Genomic DNA, 17,192 nt, shown 5'->3' on the forward strand with positions numbered 1-17,192 from the left:
CAGGGGGCGCCCTCGCAGCTCCTCCCGTTCCACGCAATCTACTGGTGCTTGGGGAGTGGTTAGGGTGGGGACTCTCCAGCAGCTCGCGAGTTTGGCCAGCAGAGGACGCCCTCGTATCTCTTCCCGTATCGCCCCTCTCCGCAATAAATGAGTGGATCGTGGGGATCGGCTGGAGCTAGGGATATTCCTGCAGCTCCTGGGCTCGGCCAGCAGAAGGCGCCCTCGCAGGTTCTCACGGCCCACACGCCATTCAGTGCAGTGCGGGGATTGTCTGGGGCCCGGGGCCGACCTGCAGTGCTCTGTGTGGGCCAGCAGAGGGCGCCCTCTGTGTTCCTCCAATTCCCCACAATCAAATGATGCTTGGGGATTGGCTGGGGTCGGGGATTCTCCTGCAGTTTGCGAGCTCGGCCAGCAGAGGACTCCCTCGCTGCTCTTACCGTTTCCACCCTCTCCTCAACTGATTGGAGCGGAGGGATCTACTGGAGCCGGGGACCATCCTGCAGCTCCTGGGATCGGCCAACAGACGGCGCCCTCGCGTGACCTCCCGCCCAACGCCCCATGGGGACCTAGGGCCAAACGGAGAAGGGGACCAGGGCCAGAAAGTAAAGTGGGACCAGTGCTGAAACACAGAGGGTGACAAGGGCCGGGAGGCAGAGGGTTACCAGGGCAGGGAGGCAGAGGGTGACCACCGCCGGGAGGCAGAGGAGTACCATGGCTGCGAGGCAGAAGGGTACTGGACAGAGACAGGGGGACTAGGGCCAGAAGGTAGAGGGGACCCAGGGCCGGATTGGAGAGAGACCCAAAGGGCTGGAGGTAGAAAGAGACCAGGGCCATGAGGCACAGAATGACCAGGACCAGGAGCTAGAAGGGGATCAGGGCAGGGCGTCAGAGCAGGAACAGGACCAGGAGGCAGTGGGATAACTAGGCCCGGAGGCAGAGGGATCCAGGGCTGAGAAGCAGGGGGGACCAGGGCAGAGAGGCAGCGGGCGAACTAGGGCCAGAGGGAGAAGGGGAACAGGGCGGGGTGGCAAATGGGGACCAGGGTAGGTAGGTATAAGGGGATCAGGTGCAGGAGGCAGATGGGGATCAGGACCGTGTGGCAGAAAGCAACGAGCGCTGGGAGGCAGAGGACGATCAGGTCAGCGAGACAGAGGGGAATAAGGGCCATGAGGTCGAGGGCTACAAGGGTCGGGATGCAGAGGAGGACCAGGCCCAGGAGGCAGATGGGGATCAGGGCCGGGAGGCAGAGGGGGATGGGGGCCTGGAGACAGAGGGGGACCAGGGCCGGGAGGCAGATTGGGACCGGTACCGGGAGGCGGATGTGGACCAGGGGCTGGAGGAAGAGGGGAACCAGGGCGGGGAGGCAGAGGGGGACCATGGCCAGGATTTAGAAGGGTACTTTGGCCGGAAGAGAGGGGGACTAGGACCGGTAGGTAAAGTGGGACTAGGGCAGGGCGGCCCCGGGGTTTCAGGGCCAGGAGGCAGAAGGGTACCTGGGCCGGTAGATGAGGTAACAGGGCCGGAAGGCAGAAGGGTACCTGGGCCGGGAGGCAGAGGGGGACCAGGGTAGGTAGGCAGAAGGGGGACCAGGTCCAGAAAGCAGAGGGGTACCTGGGCCGGGAGATGGGAGAACAGGGCCGGGAGGCAGAGGGGGATCAGGGCAGGGAGGCACAGGGGTCACTGGGCCGGGAGACAGGAGGACCAGGGCCGAGAGTCAGAGGGGGACCAGAGCCGACACGGGGAGGGGAACCAGGGCAGAGCAGCAGAGGGGGACAAGGGCCGGGAGACGGGCAGCATATCTGGGTGGTATATCTGACCTGGGACGGAGAGGGAGAACCGGGCCTGGAAGCTGAGGTGGACCGGGGCAGGTAGGCAGAGGGGGACCAGGGCCAGAAGGCAGAGGGGTACCTGGGCTGGGAGACATGGGGACTAGGTCCGGGAGGCAGATGGGACCCTGGGCCGGGAGACGGACCTACCTGGGACAGGAGACAGGCGCATCAGGGCAGAAAGTCAGAGGGGAACCAAGACTGAGAAACACGTGGGATCCAAGGCAGGGAGGTAGAGGGGGACCAGGACCAGGAGGCAGAGGGTAACCAGAGCAAGGAGTCAGAGAGGGACCAGGGCCGGGAGGCAGAGGGATACTTGGGTTGGGGAACAGGTGGACCACGGCCGCAGATAGAGGGGAGCCAGGGTCGGGACGGAGAAACCCAAGGGCCTGGAGGTAGAAGGAGACCAGAACCGGGAGGCACAGAGGGAACAGGGCCAAGAGGCAGTGGGGGACCAGAGCAGAGCGGCAGAGGGGGACCAGGGCAAGAAGGCTGAATGGTCCCTGGGCCAGGAGACAAGGCGACTAGGGCATCCATCAATCGTACTTACTGAGTGCTTACTGTGTGCAGAGCACTGTACTAAGCACTTGCGAAGTACAGGTTGGCAACATATACAGACAGTCCCTACCCTACAGTGGGCTCACAGTCTAAAAGGGGGAGACAGAGAACGAAGCCAAAAATACTAACAAAATAAAATAAATAGAATAGATATGTACAAGTAAAATAAATAAATGAATAAATAGAGTAATAAATATGTACAACCATATATACATATATACAGGTGCTGTGGGGAAGGGAAGGAGGTAAGATGGGGGGATGGAGAGGGGGACGAGGGGAAGAGGAAGGAAGGGGCTCAGTCTGGGAAGGCCTCCTGGAGGAGGTGAGCTCTCAGTAGGGCCTTGAAGGGAGGAAGAGAGCTAGCTTGGCAGATGGGCAGAGGGAGGGCATTCCAGGCCCGGGGGATGACGTGGGCCGGGGGTCGATAGCGGGACAGGCGAGAACGAGGTACAGTGAGGAGATTAGCGGCAGAGGAGCGGAGGGTGCGGGGTGGGCTGTAGAAGGAGAGAAGGGAGGTGAGGTAGGAGGGGGCGAGGTGATGGAGAGCCTTGAAGCCCAGGGTGAGGAGTTTCTGCCTGATGCGCAGATTGATTGGTAGCCACTGGAGATTTTTGAGGAGGGGACCGCTCTCTCGTTCACCCCTCTCTCGTTCCGCTCTCTCGTTCACCCCTCACATCCAAGCCGTCACCAAAACCTGCCGGTCTCAGCTCCGCAACATTGCCAAGATCCGCCCTTGCCTCTCCATCCCTACCGCTACCCTGCTAATTCAAGCTCTCATCCTATCCCGTCTGGACTACTGCACTAGCCTTCTCTCTGATCTCCCATCCTCGTGTCTCTCTCCACTTCAATCCATACTTCATGCTGCTGCCCGGATTGTCTTTGTCCAGAAACGCTCTGGACATATTACTCCCCTCCTCAAAAACCTCCAATGGCTACCGATCAATCTGCGCATCAGGCAGAAACTCCTCACCCTGGGCTTCAAGGCTCTCCATCACCTCGCCCCCTCCTACCTCACCTCCCTTCTCTCCTTCTACTGCCCAGCCCGCACCCTCTGCTCCTCCACCACTAATCTCCTCACTGTTCCTCGCTCTCGCCTGTCCCGCCATCGACCCCCGGCCCACGTCATCCCCCGGGCCTGGAATGCCCTCCCTCTGCCCATCCGCCAAGCTAGGTCTCTTCCTCCCTTCAAGGCCCTGCTGAGAGCTCACCTCCTCCAGGAGGCCTTCCCAGACTGAGCCCCTTCTTTCCTCTCCCCCTCGTCTCCCTCTCCATCCCCCCGTCTTACCTCCTTCCCTTCCCCACAGCACCTGTATATATGTATATATGGTTGTACATGTTTATTACTCTATTTATTTATTTATTTATTTATTTTACTTGTACATTTCTATCCTACTTATTTTATTTTGTTGGTATGTTTGGTTCTGTGCTCTGTCTCCCCCTTTTAGACTGTGAGCCCACTGTTGGGTAGGGACTGTCTCTATGTGATGCCAATTTGTACTTCCCAAGCGCTTAGTACAGTGCTCTGCACATAGTAAGCGCTCAATAAATACGATTGATTGATTGATTGATTGAGGGGAGTAACATGCCCAGAGCGTTTCTGGACAAAGACAATCCGGGCAGCAGCATGATGTATGGATTGAAGAGGGGAGAGACACGAGGATGGGAGATCAGAGAGAAGGCTGATGCAGTAGTCCAGATGGGATAGGATGAGAGCTTGAATCAGCAGGGTAGCGGTGTGGATGGAGAGGAAAGGGCGGATCTTGGCAATGTTGCGGAGCTGAGACCGGCAGGTTTTGGTGACGGCTTGGATGTGAGGGGTGAACGAGAGAGCGGTGTCGAGGATGACACCAAAGTTGCAGGCTTGTGAGACTGGAAAGATGGTAGTGCCGTCAACAGAGATGGGAAAGTCAGGGAGAGGGCAGGATTTGGGAGGGAAGACAAGGAGTTCAGTCTTGGACATGTCGAGTTTTAGGTGGCCTGCAGACATCCAGATGGAGATGTCCTGAAGGCAGGAGGAGATGCAAGCCTGGAGAGATGGGGAGAGAGCAGGGGCAGAGACGTAGATCTGGGTGTCATCAGCGTAGTGATGATAGTTGAAGCCGTGGGAGCGCATGAGGGCACCAAGGGAGTGAGCGTAGATCGAGAACAGAAGGGGACCAAGCACTGAACCTTGGGAAGCCCCACAGTAAGGGGATGGGAGGGGGAGGAGGAGCCTGCAAAGGAGACTGAGAATGAACGACCGGAGAGATAAGAGGAGATCCGGGAGAGGACGGAGACTGTGAAGCCAAGCTCGGATAGCGTGTTGAGGAGAAGGGGGTGGTCCACAGTGTCGAAGGCAGCTGAGAGGTCGAGGAGGATTAGGATAGAGTATGAGCCGTTGGATTTGGCAAGCAGGAGGTCATTGGTGACCTTTGAGAGGGCAGTTTCCGTGGAATGTAGGGGACGGAAGCCAGACTGGAGGGGGTCGAGGAGAGAGTTGGTGTTGAGGAATTCGAGGCAGAGCATGTAGACGACTCGTTCAAGCAGTTTCGAAAAGACAGAAAAGCAGCGTGGCTCAGTGGAAAGAGCCCGGGCTTTGGAGTCAGAGGACATGGGTTCGAATCCCAGTTCCACCACATGTCTGCTGTGTGACCTTGGGCAAGTCACTTCACTTCTCTGAGCCTCAGTTCCCTCATCTGTAAAACGGGGATTAAGACTGTGAGCCCCACGTGGGACAACCTGATCACCTTGTATCCCCCCCCAACGCTTAGAACAGTGCTTTGCACATAGTAAGCGCTTAACAAATGTCATTAATATTATTATTATTATTAATGGTAGGAGGGAGATGGGGCAATACCTAGAAGGTGAGGTGGGGTGAAGAGAGGGATTTTTTTTCGGATGGGAGAGACATGGGCATGTTTGAAGGCTAAGGGGTAGGAACCAGTGGAGAGTGAGCGGTTGAAGATGGAAGTTAAGGAGGGGAGAAGGGACGAAGCGAGAGATTTCATGAGATGAGAGGGAATGGGGTCAGAATCACAGATGGCCGGAGTAGCACTCGAGAGGGGGGACCTCCCGGCCCTGGTCCCCCTATGCCTCGCTGCCCCAGTCTGCACCGCCTCTCAGCTCTGGTCTCCCACTACTTCCCGGACCTGGTCCCCCGTCTCCTGGCCAAGGAACCCCTTTGCCTCCCTGTTCTGGTCCCTCTGTGCCATGGCCCTAGTACCACTCCGCCTCCCCCCTGCCCAGGTCCCCCTCTGCCTCCCGACCCTAGTTCCTCTGTCTCCGGGTCGAGGTACCCTTCTGCCTCCCTGCCCCGGTCCACCTGTCTCCTGGCCCAGGTACCCCTCTGCCTCCTGGCCCTGGTCCCCCTCTGCCTCCAGGCCTTAGTTCCCCACTCCCCCCCCCGGCCCTCATCCCTCACCTCCCGGCCCAAGTAACCCTCTGCCTCCTGGCCATGGTCACCTTCTGCCCCATTGCCTTGGTCCACCTCTGCCTCCCGGCCCTGGTAGCTCTGTTCCTCCCTGCCCCGGTCTCCTTCTAACTCCAGGCCCTTGGGTCTCTCTCCGTCTCGGCCCTGGGTCCCCTCTACCTCTCAGCCCTGGTCCCCCTATGCCTCCCTGCCCCAGTCCAACCCACCTCTCAGCCCTGGTCTCCCACTACCTCCCGGACCTTGTCCCCCCTCTCCTGGTCAAGGTATCCCTCCGCCTCACTGTTCAGTTCCCTCTGTGTCATGGCCCAGGTACTGCATTGCATCCTGGTCCTGGTACCCCTCTGCTGCTCTGCCCTGGTCCCCGTCTGCCTCTTGGTCGTGAACCCTCTGTGTCTCCAGACCTTGGTCTTCTACCTCCAGGCCTTGGGTTTCTCTCCTCCCCGGCCGTGGCTCCCCTCTACCTACATGCCCTGCTCTAAAATCCCTCTCTCTGATCATAATCTTCTCACCTGCCTCCTCACTCACACTCATTTCCCCTGTAAATCCATATTACTCCCTCACAGAGATCTCCGCTCTCTTGACCCCATCCATCTTTCTGAGCGCCTCACACCCCACCTCGCCTCCCTCTCCTCTCTACCCAATCTTCATGATCAGATTACTGCTATCAACTTAACCCTTTCTACTCAGCTAGACTCACTCGCTCCCCTTTCCCTTCGCCGCTCTCGTACCACTAACCCACAGCCCTGAATCACTGCCACTGTCCGCCTCCTTCGCTCTTATGCTCGAGCTGCAGAAAGCTGCTGGCGAAAGTCTAAACACCATGCCAACCTCGTTCACTTCAAGTTCCTCCTTTCCTGCCTTAACTCAGCCCTCTCCTCTGCCAGACAAAATTATTTCTCCTCCCTTATTGACACGCATGCCCATCACCCCCGCCAGCTCTTCCGTACATTCAACTCCCTTCTCAGGCCCCCGGTTCCTCCCCCTCCTCCTTCCCTCACCCCCAGCGATCTGACCTCCTACTTCATTAACAAAATTAAATCCATCATGTCCGACCTCCCCAAAGTCACTCCCCCCCGCTTCTCCAACCCCCCGGATCTCAACACTCTCTGCTACTCTCCCATCCTTCCCAGCAGTATCCTCAGAGGAGCTCTCCTCCCTCCTCTCAAGTGCCACTCCGGCCACCTGTGATTCTGACCCCATTCCCTCTCATCTCATGAAATCTCTCGCTCCATCCCTTCTCCCCTCCTTAACTTCCATCTTCAACCGCTCATTCTCCACTGCTTCCTTCTCCTCTGCCTTCAAACATGCCCATGTCTCTCCCATCCTAGAAAAAACCCCTCTCTTCACCCCACCTCACCTTCTAGTTATCGCCCCATATCCCTCCTACCATTCCTTACCAAACTCCTTGAACTAGTTGTCTACACGCGCTGCCTCGAATTCCTCAACACCAACTCTCTCCTCGACCCCCTCCAGTCTGGCTTCCGTCCCCTACTTTCCACGGAAACTGCCCTCTCAAAGGTCACCAATGATCTCTTGCTTGCCACATCCAACGGCTCATACTCTATCCTAATCCTCCTCGACCTCTCAGATGCCTTCGACACTGTGGACCACCCCCTTCTCCTTAGCACGTTACCCAACCTTGGCTTCACTGACTCCTGGATCCCCCCTTATCTCTCCGGTCCTTCATTCTCAGTCTCTTCTTCAGGCTCCTCCTCCCCCTCCCGTCCCTTTACTGTGGGGGTTCCTCAAGGTTCAGTTCTTGGTCCCCTTCTGTTCTCGAGCTACACTCACTCCCTTGGTGACCTCATTCTCTCCCACGGTTTCAACTATCATCACTACGCTGATGACACCCAAATCTACATCTCTGCTCATGCTCTTTCCCCCTCCCTCCAGGCTTGCATCTCCTCCTGCCTTCAGGACATCTCCATCTGGATGTCTGCCCGCCACCTAAAACTCAACATGTTCAGGACTGAACTCCTTGTCTTCACTCCCAAACCCTGCCCTCTCCCTGACTTTCCCATCACTGTTGACGGCACTACCATCCTTCCCGTCTCACAAGCCTGCAACCTTGGTGTCATCCTCGACTCAGCTCTCTCGTTCACCCCTCACATCCAAACCGTCACCAAAACCTGCCGGTCTCAGCTCCACAACATTGCCAAGATCCGCCCTTTCCTCTCCATCCAAACTGCTTACCTGCTCGTTCAAGCTCTCATCCTATCCCGTCTGGACTACTGTATCAGCCTCCTCTCCGATCTCCCATCCTCTTGTCTCTCCCCACTTCAATCCATACTTCACGCCGCTGCCCGGATTGTCTTTGTCCAGAAACGCTCTGGGCACGTTACTCCCCTCCCCAAAAATCTCCAGTGGCTACCAGTCATCCTACGCATCAGGCAGAAACTCCTCACCCTGGGCTCCAAGGCTCTCCATCCCCTCGCCCCCTCCTACCTCACCTCCCTTCTCTCCTTCTACAGCCCAGCCTGCACCCTCCGCTCCTCTGCAGCTAATCTCCTCACCGTGCCTCGTTCTCGCCTGTCCCGCCGTCGACCCCCAGCCCACGTCATCCCCCTGGCCTGGAATGCCCTCCCTCCCCACATCCACCAAGTTAGCTCTTTTTCTCCCTTTAAGGCCCTTCTGAGAGCTCACCTCCTCCAGGAAGCCTTCCTAGACTGAGCCCCCTCCTTCCTCTCCCCCACTCCATCCCCCCCGACTTACCTCCTTCCCCTCCCCACAGCAACTGTCTATACGTATATATGTTTGTACGTAGTTATTACTCTATTTATTTATTTTACTTGTACATATCTATTCTATTTATTTTATTTCGTTAATAGGTTTGGTTTGTTCGCTGTCTCCCCCTTCTAGACTGTGAGCCCACTGTTGGGTAGGGGCCGTCTCTATGTGTTGCCAACTTGTACTTCCCAAGCGCTTAGTACAGTGCTCTGCACACAGTAAGTGCTCAATAAATAAGATTGATTGATTAAATGATTGATTGATTGATTGATTGGAGGCAGAAGGAGACCAAGGCCGGTAGGCAGAGGGTTACCTGGGCCAGGAGACCAGGGGGACCAGGGCAGTGAGGCAGAGGGATATCTGGTGACAGAGTGACCAGGGCCGATAGGCAGAGGAGGACCAGGGCCGAGAGGCAGAGGGACACCGGGGCTGTGAGGCGGGGGCGGGGACCAGGGCCGGGAGGCAGAGGGGCACCTTGGCTGGGAGGCAGAAGGGGACTAGGGCTGAGAGGCGGGAGGTACCAGGGCAGGGAGGCAGAGGGGGACCTGGGTTGGGAGGTGGAGGGGACCCACGGTCGTGAGACAGAGGGGTACCTGAACCGGGAAACAAAAGGACCAGGGCTGGGAGGTAGTGGGGTACCTCTGGACCGGACGTCATGGAGACCAGGGTTGGTTGGTAGAGGGGTCCCAGGGCTGGGAAGGAAAGAGGGCCCAGGGCCTGAAAGTAGAGGGAGACCAGGTCTGGGAGGCACAGAGGGACAAGGGCTGGGAGGCAGAAGGGGAACTGGGCAGGGAGGCAGAGGGAGACCAGGGCCGAGCAGCAGAGGGAGTCCAGGGCCAGGAGGCAGTGGGGTACCTTGTCCAGGAGACGGGGGACCAGGGCCGGGATGTAGAGGGGTTACCTGGGCCGGGAGATCCGGGGACCAGGTAGGGAGGTTGAGAGGTACCTGGGTCGGGAGACAAAGGAACCGGGGCCGGGAGGTAGAGGGGTACTTGGGCCCATAGACAGAGGGACCAGGGACGAGAGGCAGTGGGGGACCACAGCCGAGAGGCAGAGGGGTACCAGGGCCGAGACGCAGGGGGAAACCCGAGCCGGAAGGCAGAGGGGTATCTGGGCTGGCAGACGGGGTTCAGGGCTGGGAGGCAGAGGGGGACCAGGGCTGAAAGGCGGGAGGGACCAGGGCAGGAACGCAGTGGGGGACCAGAACTGGGAGGCAGAGGGGTCCTGGATCAGGAGACTGGGGACCAGGGCCAGAATGTAGAGTGGTACCTGGGCCGGGATGTTCAGTGGACCCAGGGCCAGGACGGGTAGAGGAGACCAAAGGTAATAGGAGACATGGAGACTAGGGCTGGGAGGCACAGAGGGACCAGGGCCAGAAGGCAGAGGGGGACCAGGGCCAGGAGGCAGAGGGGAACCAGGGCCTGGAGGCAAAGGGGGACCAAGGCCGTGAGGCAGAGGGGTACCTGGTCCGGGAGGCAGAAGAGAATCAGGGCCGAGAAGCGGTGGGTGACCAGGGCAAGGAGGCAAATGGGACCATGACCAGGAGGCCGAGGGGGACCAGGGCCCAGAGGAAGAGGGGTCCAAGGCCAGGATGCCGAGTGGTACATGGCCCAAGAGACGGGGTCCAGGGCCGGGAGGGAGAGGGGTATCGGGGCAGATAAGCAGGGGGAACCGGGATATGCAGGCAGAGGAGAACCAGGGCTGGGAGGCAGATGGGGACCAAGGCTGGGAGGCAGAGGGGGACCAGGGTCAGGAGGCAGAGGTGTATCTGGGCCAGGAGACCCGGAGACCAGGGTTGGGAGGTAGAGCGGTGCCTGGGCCGAGAGACAGGGGGACCAGGGCTGGGAGGTAGAGGGGATCCCGGGCTAGGCTAGAGAGAGACCCAAGTGCCTGAAGGTTGAGGGAGAACAGGGCCAGGAGACACAGAGGGACCAGAGCCTGGAGGTAGAGTGGGATTAGGGCCTGGAGGCAGAGGAGGACCAAGACCATGAGGCAGAAGGGTATCTGGGCTGGGAGCCAGGTGGACTAGGTCCGGGAGACAGAGAAGTACCCGGGCCGGGAGACAAGGGGACCAAGGAGTCAGAGGGGGATCAGGGTTGAGAGGCAGGAGGGTACCAGGGCCGGGAGGTAGATGTGGACCATGGCGGAGAGGCAGAGGGGAATCAAGGCTAAGAGGCAGAGGTGTACCTGGGTCCGGAGACAGGGGACCAGGGCTTGGAGGTAGAGGGGATTCAGGGCTGGGAGGTACAAGTTAATGAGGGCTGGGAAGAATTGCGGCACCCTGCCGGTAGGCAGAGAGGGATCAGGTCTGGGTGGATGATAGAGACCAAGGCAGTGAGGTAGAGGGGACCTAGGGCTGGAAGGAGAAGGGGACCAGGGCCGGAAGCTTGGGGGTGACCCGGGCCATAAAGTAGAGTGGGACCAGGGCTGAAAGGCAGAAGAGGACTAGTGCTGGGAGGCGGCAGAGGGGTACTAGGGCCGGGGGAGAGGGGGCCAGAGCCAGGAGGTAGAGGGAACCTAGAGCCAGGAACGAGAGAGTAACCAGGGCCTGGAGGTAGAGTGAGACCAGGGCCGAGAGGGAGGGGGGAACAGGGCTGGGAAGGCAGAGGGGGACCAGGGCCAGGAGGGAGAGTGTTACCTGGGTCCGGAGACAAGGGTACCAAGGCCTGGAGGTAGAGGGGACCCAGGGCCAGGACAGAGAGAAGGGCCAGGGCCAGGAGGTAGAGGAAGACTAGGGCTGGCAGGTACTGCGGGACCAGGTCCGGGAGGCAGTGATCAGGGCCTGGACGCAGAGGACCAGAGCCAGGAGGCATAGGGGTGCCTGGGCTTGGAGACAGGTGGACAAGGGCAGGGAGGCAGAGGGGTACTTGGGCCATGGGACAAGGTTACCAGGGCCAAGAGTCAGAGGGGGACCAGGGCGGAGAGGCAGAGGGGGACCAGGGCAGGGCGGCAGAGGGGGACCAGGGCCAGGAGGTATAGGGGTATCTGGGCCGGGTGACATGGGGACGAGGGCAGGGAGGCAATGGGGTACTTGGGCTGAGAGATGGACGACCAGGGCCTGGAGGTAGAGGGAGACCATGGCCGAGAGACAGGGAGAGACCAGGGCCGGGAGGCAGAGGTTGACAAGAGCATGGAGGCAGAGGGGGGCCAGGGCAAGTCAGCAGAGCCCCGGGGACCAGGGCCAGGAGGCAGAGCAGTACCTGGGTCCAGAGATAGGAGACCAGGGCCGGAAGGGAGAGAAGGGCCAGGGCCAGGAGGTAGAGGCAGAAGAGGGCTGGCAGGCACAGGGGGAACAGGGGGCAGAGGCAGAGGGGGGCCAGGACCAGAGGTACAAGGCGACAAGGGCTGGGAAGAACCATGGCACCATGCCAGTAGGCAGAGAGGGACCAGGTCCGGGTGAAGATGGGGACCAATGCAAAGAGGTAGAGGGGAAATAGGGCCAGAGGGAGAGGGGGCCCGGGGCCGAAAGGTCCGGGGGGACCAAGGCCAGAACGTAAAGTGGGACCAGGGCTGCGAGGCAGAGGGGGACTAGTTCTGGGAGGCAGAGGGGGATCAGGGCATGGAGGCAGAGTTATACTTGCACCAGCAAACAGGGGAATCTGGGCCGGGAGTTCGAGGGGTACCAGGGCTGGGAGACAGGGGGACCAGGGCCGGGAGGTAGAGGGGACCCCGAGTCGGGAATAAGAGAGTGACCAGGGCCTGGAGGTAAAGTGAGATAGAGGCAGAGAGGCAGGGGGTGACCAGGGCCGGGAGGCAGATGGGGATCTACACGCACTCCCTTGGTGACCTCATTCGCTCCCACGGCTTCAACTATCATCTCTACGCTGATGACACCCAGATCTACATCTCTGCCCCTGCTCTCTCCCCCTCTGTCCAGGCTCGCATCTCCTCCTGCCTTCAGGACATCTCCATCTGGATGTCTGCCCGCCACCTAAAACTCAACATGTCCAAGACGGAACTTCTTGTCTTCCCTCCCAAACCCTGCCCTCTCCCTGACGTTCCCATCTCTGTTGACGGCACTACCATCCTTCCCGTCTCACAAGCCCGCAGCCTTGGTGTCATCCTCGACTCCGCTCTCTTATTCACCCCTCACATCCAAGCCGTCACCAAAACCTGCCGGTCTCAGCTCCGCAACATTGCCAAGATCCGCCCTTTCCTCTCCATCCATACCGCTACCCTGCTCATTCAAGCTCTCAACCTATCCTGTCTGGACTACTGCATCAGCCTTCTCTCTGATCTCCCATCCTCGTGTCTCTCCCTTCAATCCATACTTCATGCTGTTGCCCGGATTGTCTTTGTCCAGAAACGCTCTGGGCATGTTACTCCCCTCCTCAAAAAACTCCAGTGGCTACCAATCAATCTGCGCATCAGGCAGAAACTCCTCACCCTGGGCTTCAAGGCTCTCCATCACCTCGCCCTCTCCTACCTCACCTCTCTTCTCTCCTTCTACAGCCCACCCGCACCCTCCGCTCCTTTGCCGCTAATCTCCTCACCATACCTCGTTCTCGCCTGTCTCTCTATCGACCCCCGGCCCACGTCATCCCCCGGGCCTGGAATGCCCTCCCTCTGACCATCCGCCAAGCTAGCTCTCTTCCTCCCTTGAGGAAGGCCTTGAGGCCCTCCTGAGAGCTCACCTTCTCCAGGAGGCCTTCCCAGACTGAGTCCCTTCCTTCCTCTCCCCCTCGTCCCCCCTCCATCCCCCATCTTACCTCCTTCCCTTCCCCACAGCACCTGTATATATGTATATATGTTTGTACATATTTATTACTCTATTTATTTATTTATTTATTTTACTTGTACATATCTATTCTATTTATTTTATTTTGTTAGTATGTTTGGTTTTGTTCTCTGTCTTCCCCTTTTAGACTGTGAGCCCACTGTTGGGTAGGGACTGTCTCTATATGTTGCCAACTTGTACTTTCCAAGCGCTTAGTACAGTGCTCTGCACACAGTATTCCCTCAATAAATACGATTGATTGATTGACCAGTGAGGGAAAGCAGAGGAGGACCTGGGCCAGGAGGTAGAGGGGTACCTTGGTCCGGAGACGGGAGACTAGGACCTGGAGGAAGACGGGACCCAGGGCCGCGAGGCAGAGGGGGACCAGGGACCGGATGTACAAGGTGACAAGGGCTGGGTAGAACCGGGGCACCATGCCGGTAGACAGAGAGGGACCAGATCCGGGCAGAAGATGTGGACCAAGGTAGGGAGGTTGAGGGGAACTAGTGTCGGAGGGAGAAGGGGACCAGGGCCGAGAAGCTGGAGGGGTGGGCAGGGCAGAGAGGCTGAGTGGGATCAGAGCTGGGAGGTACAGGGGGACCAGGGCCAGGATTCAGTGAGGTACATGCGCCAGGAGGCAGAGGAAGACCAGGGCTGAGAGGTGGGTGGGACCAGGGCAGGGACGCAGAGAGGGACCAGGAATGGGAAGCAGAGGGGGACCTAGGTCATGAGGCAGAGGGGTACCTGGACCGGGAAGCGAAGGGTCCAGAGCCGGGAAGTAGTGGGGTACATGGGCCGGAGGTCAGGGGGACCAGGGCCGGTTGGTAGAAGGAAACCAAGGCAGTGAAGGAGAAGGACCAGGCGAAAGAGGTAGAGGGGCACCAGGGCTGGGAGGCAGAGAAAGACCAGGGCCAGGAGACAGATGGCTACCTGGGGCTGCAGTCAGGTGGACTAGGGCTGAGTGGCAGAGGGAGACCATAGGCGGGAGGCAGAGGGGTACCTGGAACAGGAAACAAGGGGACTAATGCCGGAAGGTAGAGGGGTACCTGGGCCGGGAGGCAGGGAGACCAGAGAGGGCAGGTAGAGAGGACCCAGGGCCGCGACGGAGAGAGGGACCAGGGCTTGGAGATAGAAGGAGAACAGTGCCGGGAAGCACAGAGGGACCAGGCCACGGAGGCAGAGGGGGAACACGGCACGGTGGCAGAAGGGGACCAGGGCCAGGAGGTCGAGGGATATCTGGACTGGGAGGCATAGGGGTACCTGGGCCAGGAGGCAAGGGGACCAGGGCCTGGAGGTAGAGGGCACCAAGGCCCGGGACGGAGAGAGACCCAAGGGCCTGGACGTAGAGGTAGATTCAGGCCGGGAGGCACAGAGCGACGAGGGCCGGGAGGCACAGAGGGACGTGGGCCGGGAGGCAGTGGGACTAGGGCCGAGAGGTTGGGGGAACCAGGATAGGGAGGCCGAGGGGGACCAGGATGGGTAGGCAAATGGGGATCAGGGACCAGAGGCAGAGGGGGTACCTGGGCTGCGAGACAGGGGGTCAGGGCCAGGATGCAGAGGGGGAAAAGAACCAGAATGCAGCGGGGTACCTGGGCCGGGCGGCAGAGGGGGATCAGGTCCAGAAGCAGAGGGGAACCAGGTCCGAGAGCCAGGGGAGGACCAGGGCAGGCAGAAGGGGACCAGGAATGGGAGGTAGAAGGGGACCAGGGTGGGGAGGTAGAGTGGTCTCAGGGTCAGGAGGTAGTGGGGTACCTGAGTTGGGAGACAGTTGGATCAGGGCCCGGAGGTAGAGGAAACCAAGGGCCGGGATGGAGAGAGACCCAAGGGCCTGGAGTTAGGAGACCAAGTCCGGGATGCAGAGGGACCAGGTCCGGGAGACAGAAGAGTACCCGGGCCAGGAGACGGGGCCGACGGCCAGGAGGCAGAGGCGTACTAAGCCAGAAGACGGGCGGCTTAGCCTATATGGTTGGGATGGAGAGGGGGAGCCGGGCCTGGAGGCAGAGGAGATCCAGGTCCAGAAGGCAGAGGGATAACTGGGCCGGGAGATGAGGGACCAGGGCCGGGAGGCAGAGGGTGACCTGGGCCAGAAGACAGAGGAACCAGGGTCGGGAGACAGGAGGACCGGGGCGGAAAATTGAGGGCGACAAGGGCAGGGAGGCAAAGGGGGACCAGAGCTGGGAGGCCGAGGGGGACCAGGGCCTGGAGGCCGGGGAAACAGGGAATTGGGCCTGGAGGTAGAGGTGACCCAAGGCCGTGATGGAGAGAGGGACCAGGGCCTGGAGGTTGAGGGAGACCAGACCCGGGATGCAGACGGGGATCAGGGTGGAGAGGCAGATGGGGACCAGAGCCAGGAGGCAGAGGAGTACCTGGGCCAGGAGACAGGGGGGGAATGTCCGGGAGGCAGAGGTGTACCTGGGCCTGGGGAAAGGGGGAACATGGCTGAGAAACAGAGGGGAACCAGTGCTGAGAGGCGGGGGCGACCTGGTCAGAGAGGCAGAGACAGACCAGAGCCGGGGGGCAGAGGGATACCTGGGCCTAGAGATAGGGGGACCAGGGCCGGGAGGCAGAGTGGTAACTGGGCCGAGAGATGGGGGACCAAGGCCAGGAGGTAGAGGCGTACCTGGGCCGGGAGGTAGAGCGGGCTCACGGCCAAGAAGTAGGGGGACCAGGATCATGAGGCATAGGGGGATCTGGGCCGGGAGACAGGGAGACCAGAGACGAGAGGCAGAGGGGGACCAGGACAGGTTGACAGAGGGGGACCAGGGCTAGTGGCGGTGGAGGCAGTGTGGAACCTGGGCCGGGAGACAGGGGGACCAGGGTCGGGAGGTAGAGGGGGCCTGGGCCGGGATGGAGAGAGGGACCAGAGCCTGGAGGTCCAGGGAGACCAGGGAGGGGAGGCAGACGGGGACAGGTCGGGGAGGCCGTGGGGGACAGGGGCTAGGAGGCAGAGAGGTTCCTGGGACGGGAGGCAGAGAGGTTCCTGGGTCGGGAGGCAGAGGGGGATCGGGGCCAAGGAGCAGGGGGGACCAGGGTATGGAGGCAGAGGCGGACCTGGGCCAGGAGGCAGATGGGGACCGGGGCCAGGAGGCAGAGGGGTACCTGGGACGGGAGACGGGTACCTGGGACGGGAGATAGGGGGACCAGGGCCTTGAGGTAGAGGGAGACCATGGCCTGGAGGCAGAAGGATACGCGGCCTAAGAGGTAGAGAGTTACCTGGGTCTGGATACAGGGGGCCAGGGCCTGAAGGTAGAGGGAACCCAGGGCCGACATGAAGAGAAAGGCCAGGTACAGGAGGGAGAGGGAGCCGAGGGCTGGCAGGCACAGGGGGACCTGGGCCAGAAGGCAGAGAGGGACAGGTCTGGGAGAAAGATGGGGACCAGGGCAGGGAGGTAGAGGGGAACTAGGGCAGGAGGGAGAAGGGGACCAGGGCTGGAAGGTCGGGGGGGTGGACCAGGGTCATAAAGTAAAGTGGGACAAGGGCTGAAAGGCAGAGGGGGACGAGGGCCGGGAGGCAGAGGGGGCCCAGGGCCTTGAAGTGGGGCGGGACCAGGGCAGGGTGTCAGAGCGGGACCAGGACCAGGAGGCAGAGGGGTACTTGGGCTGGGAGATATTGGTACCAGGACCGGGAATTAGAGGGGACCCAGGGCCGGGACGGAGAGAGACCCAAGGGCTTCGAGGTAGAGGGAGACCAGAGCTGGGAGGCACAGAGGGAACAGGGTTCAGAGGCAGAGAGGGACCATGGCAGGGCAGCTGAGGGGAACCAGGGCAGGGAGCCAAAGGGGTACTTGGACAGGCAGACAGGGGGACCAGGGTGGGAAGGTAGAGGGAGACCAGGGCTGGAAGAACAGGGGGACCGGGGCCTGGAGGTAGAGGGGACCCATGGCCCGGAAGAGAGAGACGCAGTGGCCTGCAGGTAGAGGGAGGCCAGTGCCACGAGGCTCAAAGGGACCAGGCC

The sequence above is a fragment of the Tachyglossus aculeatus genome, chromosome 9 (genome assembly GCF_015852505.1).
Source record: "Tachyglossus aculeatus isolate mTacAcu1 chromosome 9, mTacAcu1.pri, whole genome shotgun sequence".
NCBI lineage: Eukaryota > Metazoa > Chordata > Mammalia > Monotremata > Tachyglossidae > Tachyglossus > Tachyglossus aculeatus.